The 6,000-nt window shown below is 36.2% G+C and overlaps 1 protein-coding gene and 1 pseudogene across 4 annotated transcripts in view; one reads left to right on the forward strand and one right to left on the reverse strand.

Annotated features, from left to right (window-relative positions):
- The window catches only part of KHDRBS2 (KH RNA binding domain containing, signal transduction associated 2), an 890,357-nt gene that overhangs the window by 132,684 nt on the left and 751,673 nt on the right, over nt 1–6,000 (reverse strand). The gene's annotated exons all lie outside the window — the stretch shown is intronic.
- Nucleotides 1,506–2,347, forward strand: LOC138148053 (large ribosomal subunit protein uL30-like; annotated as a pseudogene).

Consider the following 6,000-nt stretch of genomic DNA (forward strand, 5'->3'; position numbering starts at 1 on the left):
GTCACTAAGAGCAAAAACTTCCATTAAGAAACTATGCATAATTTTCAATTCACAAGATGGCCCCGGGAAAAACAACTAAGTTGACTTCTAACATTGCTAAAGCAAAAGAATTTGCATGTCTATCCAAATAGTGAAATTTTATTATTCTTAGGGGAGAAACACTCTTGTACAAAAGAAAGGAGGCGCAGTGATTTAAAAGAAAAAGTATTCTCCTCCTGAGCAGCTGAATTTGTTTGAATTTTGATAATTGAATTGAATAAGTGAGTAGTAACTTCTGAATTCACTCTCTGATGATTAATACCTTAAGGAGATTGCAGTGAAGATTTATAAAATCAAATCTCTGTAGCCTGGTGACTTGATTAATTTCAGTGGTTTAGAAATGAAATACTTTGAATCATTATAAACAGGTGGCTAAAAAAATACAATTATAATGTATTCCCAGCACATTGAGGAAGCGTATAAAAGAAAAAAAATGCAAAATATTGTCATTTAGAAAGGATTTCATGTTAATATGCTAATTTCATGTTAATATTTTCTATTTTCATTTATTCCTTATAGTGACTGACATCTTGAGATTTAGTATTCAATACTTCCGGCCCACCAATATCACTACTATGTCTGTTTCCAAGCATGATTAGGGAAAAAGGAAAAGAACCTATATGTTCTAAAATGTTAATAGCAGCTTTCTTTGTGGTGCCAAAAAACTGGAAATTGCAGGGATGCCCATCATTTGAGGAATGGCTGAATAAGTTGTGGTATAAGATTGTGATAGAATATTACTGTGCCATAAGAGTTAGTTAGCTCAACAATCTCAGAAAAACGTGGAAAGATTTGCACAAAATAATGATGAGTGAAATGAATTAAACCAAGAGAACATTGTATATAGTAACAGCAATATTATTTTAAGTATGACTTTGAGCAAATAAGTTACTTTGACTTTAGTAAATATAGAGGACATACGACAAAAGATCTTATCTGAATCCAGAGAAAGGACTGATAAATATAAGCATGTGTAGAATAATTTTATATACACACATATGTATTTATAATGTGTGTGTGTGTAGCTATATCCCTATTTGTGTTTAGTGGTAGCCATCTCTAGAGTGGGTGGGAAGGGAAAATAAATTTGTACAATAACTTTATTATATATTTGAAAAGAATAGAAAGTTGTACATAACAGATTTGCAATTTTGTGTTCAATCATCAATAATACTATGTTACAGAAATGTTTCTTTTATTGCATAAAGTTTTTAAAATAAATTAAATTTTAAAAAATACAACAACAAGAAAAAATAGTGTTGATATAATCAAGAATTTCTAAAGTAAAAATGTTTTGGTCAAATGTATCATAATTTAGTTTCCTCATTTGATGGATAATTTCTCAAATTCATTTTCTAAACGTAGATTTTTTAAAATATAACTATGAGAAAGTAATCAGAAAATGTAAATCTGAAAAAAAGCAAAATGCAAGAGTAATAATGACAAAAACCAAAATTGTTGCCTCTTTTTCTGGCCGGAATCATGGCAGGTGTAGAAGAAAAGAAGAAGCTACCATCCATTCCAGAATCCCTTCTGAAAAAAAGAAAGGCTTTTGTAATACTGAAGGCCAAATGTTTGAAGAAGAAGATGGCTATAAAAAAAGCTCTGTAAAATACAGAGAAAAGTTATTTATGAAAAAGCTAAAGCCTACCATAAGGAGTACAGACAGATGTACAGAAGCAAAACCTGGATGGCTAGAATGGCATGCAAAGCTGGCAACTTCTCCATACCTGCTGAACCCAAGTTAGCTTTTGTGATCAGAATCGGGGGTATTGATGGTGTTAGCCCAAAGGTGCAAAAAGTATTGCAGCTTCTTCACCTTCGCCAAATCTTCAATGGCACTTTTGTTAAGCTTAACAAGGCCTCAATTAACATGCTGAGGATTGTGGAACTGTACATTGCATGGGGTTATCCAAACCTGAAGTCTGTGAATGACTTGATTTACAAATATGGTTATGGCAAGATCAAGAAACAGCGAACTGCCCTGACGGATAATGCCCTTATTGCAAAATCTCTTGGGAAATATGGAATTATCTGCATGGAGGACTTGATCCATGAGAACTACACTGTTGGCAAGCACTTCAAAGCTGCCAACAACTTCCTGTGGCCCTTCAACTTATCTTCTCCATGAGGTGGAATGAAGAAAAAGACTACACATTTTGTGGAAGGTGGAGATGCTGGTATCAGGGAAGACCAGATCAACAGGCTTATTAGAAGAATGAACTAAAGGTCTCTACACCATGATTATTTTTCTAATGGTCTGTTAATAAAAGTGCCTGTGACAGAATTGAAAAAAAAAACAACAAAATTGTCTTATGGCATTTGGAATGAGGAACACAAATCTTGTTGGCTGTTTTGATGGGAATTCAATGTCTTAATGTTAACATAGTTTGGAAAGAATTACTTTGACAGGAAATTAAATCATAGCAAATTTAAAAAGTGATTTTGGGTAGCATCTTCTATTCTTTCCAGTTAAAGTAAACAAGTGCTAAAAATGCATCTATCCTAAAGAACCCATTTCTATTAGTAATATTTTATTCAGAAGAGAAAAGAAAGCCTATTTTTTCTCCCAAATGTAAAAAACCTTTTGCAGCTGAATGAAAAATCAAATTACATGTAGGACTGATTGTTTTCATAGAGCTCTAACAATTGAATAGACACTTAAATATTCTAGATGTAAGTACTGTAATAAGTTTTCAAAGTGGCTCTGAAATAGCCGTCAAGATTGTTTTTACATTTTTTTTAATTTCCTAGCTACACCCTGTAATGGGAATGCAAATTTGGAAGATCTTTCCTGCCCCTGGGCTAAAATGCACCTGAAGCCTGGGGAGGGAGGCTTGTTTTTCAGTAGATACTTCTTGTTTGGCCAGTGAGTCAATAAGGTTGTTACATTCTCTGAGCCAGGAGAAGGCTATATAAGCCCTGATGTGTAGCTTTGTTTTGGGAATCAGTTTGAGAAGTATTCTGTGATTTGATCTGAATTCTGGGAAGCCGTTGTTGAGAGTCCCCCGGCTTTGAAAAACCCAGAATGTGGAAACCCAGATGTTGACTAGGTATGGATGTAATAGTTGGACAGTTTGGAAATCTGTCTACTTGATGTTTCTGTCTTGATAATTATGCCTGTATACTTTGAGGTTCAGGGTGCTGACCTTTTCTCCTGAACAAGGTAAACGATATATGTCTGACTGATTAAAGTAAGCTTGTTAACCCATTTTGAGTTGCTTTCCTTTAACAAAGCAGATCCAAGAACCTGTGGTAGCTGGAAACCCTGAGGACGCGCTTGGGGTGCTTGCTGCTACACACCCTCAATCCCCTTTTGCATTCCTGAATGAGTGTTCTCAGACACCTCATATTGAGTCATAAAGGAATTTTTTTCCTCCAAAATTGACAGTTTATAAATAAGTAACCAGTTTTGTTTTAGATTTTGAAATAATGTGCTGCCCAAAAGAACACATCTCTTTAGAATTTCAATTTAGTCCCCTCAGCATGATAAACATTCTGGACAAATGGACCTACTTGCTGTCTCTCTCCCATGCACAAGATTTCATCTCCCAATGCTGTGCCTTTCCACAGGTTGTTTCCTATTTTAAGATGGCCCTCCCTATTAGCCTCTGTCTCTAAAAATCCCTCAGTCCTTTCTAGGCTCAGCTCTAGTACCACTGTCACAGGAGGATTTTCACAATTCCTCTTCTCCCCATTAGTTGGTGCTCTGCCTCCAGGGTTATGTGACTTGCCCAGGGTCACACAGGTAGGAAGTGTCTGAAGCCAGATTTGAACTCAGGAAGATGAGTCTTCCTGATTCCAGGTCCAGCTCTATCTACTGTACTGTCTAACTGCTCCCCAATAAGAAATAACCAAGAAATATTCAATTTAAAAGCTTTAGACCAGATTCCCATTGTTTTTTTTTTGTGCTGTCCTCTACATACAAACACAGTTTTCCTTGCCTACAACTGCATTAAATACTGTTATAACTGTTCATATTCATAAATGCCATATGACAAATTAATTTCATTTTCTTGAAATATTCAGAAGCTATACAAGCTGCCTTGAGCTGTAGCTGGTGGTATTTAACTATTGGAGGATGAAATAAATGCTGATTAAAGGTGAGAGAACCGACATATTTGTATTATATGTGGATTAAGGATCAAGATGTATGAGCCATAAGATGATCTTTAATGTAGAATTATGACAAACTCTGCAGTGATTCCCCTTTCCAGAAAATGGAAACTTGCAATGTAGTGACCAAGACTGCTAAGGAGTATACTTAATGGGTGTTACTTTTGATAAGCATGACATGACCCAAAATGATATGATAATTTATATTCTTGACATAGTCTATCTCTTTCTCTTCCCTCTTTTCCTTCTCTCTTTTCTTCTTTCCTTCTTCCCTTCTCTCTCTCTCTCTCTCTCTCTCTCTCTCTCTCTCTCTCTCTCTCTTTCTCTCTCTCTCTCTCTCTCTCTAAGTCTTTCTCTCATTCCTCTTAATTCGTCTCCCCATACCTTTCCTCTCCTTCCATCCACTACAATTGTGTAGCCATTTCCCTTTCTGGATACTTCTGAATTGTCTATTTCCAACTTAGCTTGTGTTTATGCATGGAAGTGAGTGTGTGTTTTTTGTTTAACTTATTCTGACCCTGACTGGATAAATGAGAGGTGAGCAATTTTACCACAAAACATTAATCTTCTTTTATTGTGTGGAATTATCATTACAACATAGCAATTATTTCCCATAAATAGGACCTTTAGTTGACTGATTAATTAGGCCCAGGGGGACATGCCATTACTAAATGATCTGTTACATGCTTTTTGTACAAACACAGAAGAGCTGTTGAACCCTGGCATGGCTCAGACATCATTTTAACTATATGTTCATGTTTCTCTGGCTATGTCATAATTTATCAGCAGCAATCATATTTCTAGGATTATAAATATCAGTATAATTTCTCATTATTCTAATACTGAGAAGGCAGCAGACATGATGCCTGAATTCAGTTTCAAGCTACATTACAGCTACATGCTGACACTGATTTATCCTCTTTCTCGTTTAAAGCACAAGTGAAATAAATCTCTCCCATTTTGGAGAATGTTCCAAGTCTGATTTGTATGAGCTGGTTTATTACAAGGTCATAATCATGCAATAGGTTTTGTAAATTAAAATAAAGCTAATATTGCTTTATAAAGGCATTACTAGTCTATGATTCAGGCCTGCCAAGATTTTCTTTGTTAATCTGGAGAAATACAGACAATTTGATTCAGATTCTGTCAGTGGGTAAGGGAGGTTGTTAGCTAGTTCCTGTATAGAAACAGTTGAGGCTTCCTGCCAGTTGTCAAATGCAGATTATTTTAATGTATCTGCACTGACCTGTGATTGATCTTTCCCATTCAGCTCAGGCTTTGTCCTCTTCATATCCTTTGTCTTTCATTCCCCTCTCCTCCATGGACACACTTTTCTTTCTTACCAGTTTCAGAGGAACTGATAGGCCCTTTTGATAAGCATGATATGGCTTGACAATGGCTTGATAAGCATGACAGGCCCATCACACTTCCCTTTTCCCCATTGCCTTTCCTGCCTCATATTCCTTTTGCTTTTCCTTTCAGCAGTTTGCCTCCATTGTCTCCCACCCTTTCCCACTCCTGTTTTGCCTAATCTTATCCCTCTCTCCCTGAATCCTTGCCTTTATTTGTGTCTTTCTACCCTTTAACCACATCTCTCCCTTGTCCCTTCTTTCACTGTCTCTCCCATGTTGCATTCCTTGCTTTCTCCACTACTATATACCTCTTTTCCTTCCTTGTCTCCTCTACTTGATTTTGTAGATAATGAAACTGAAGTGTAAGAAATTAAATCATTTGTCCATAGTCACAGAAGTAGTAATGTAAGTGGAGAAAATGAATGTCATTCCTTTCCTTCCCTTCATCTCTCTCTCTCTCTCTCTCTCTCTCTCTCTCTCTCTCTCTCTCTCT

The sequence above is a fragment of the Petaurus breviceps genome, unplaced genomic scaffold (genome assembly GCF_028583685.1).
Source record: "Petaurus breviceps papuanus isolate PSGF00001 unplaced genomic scaffold, PetGlider_PUasm1.0 90822, whole genome shotgun sequence".
In the NCBI taxonomy this organism is placed as follows: Eukaryota; Metazoa; Chordata; class Mammalia; order Diprotodontia; family Petauridae; genus Petaurus; species Petaurus breviceps.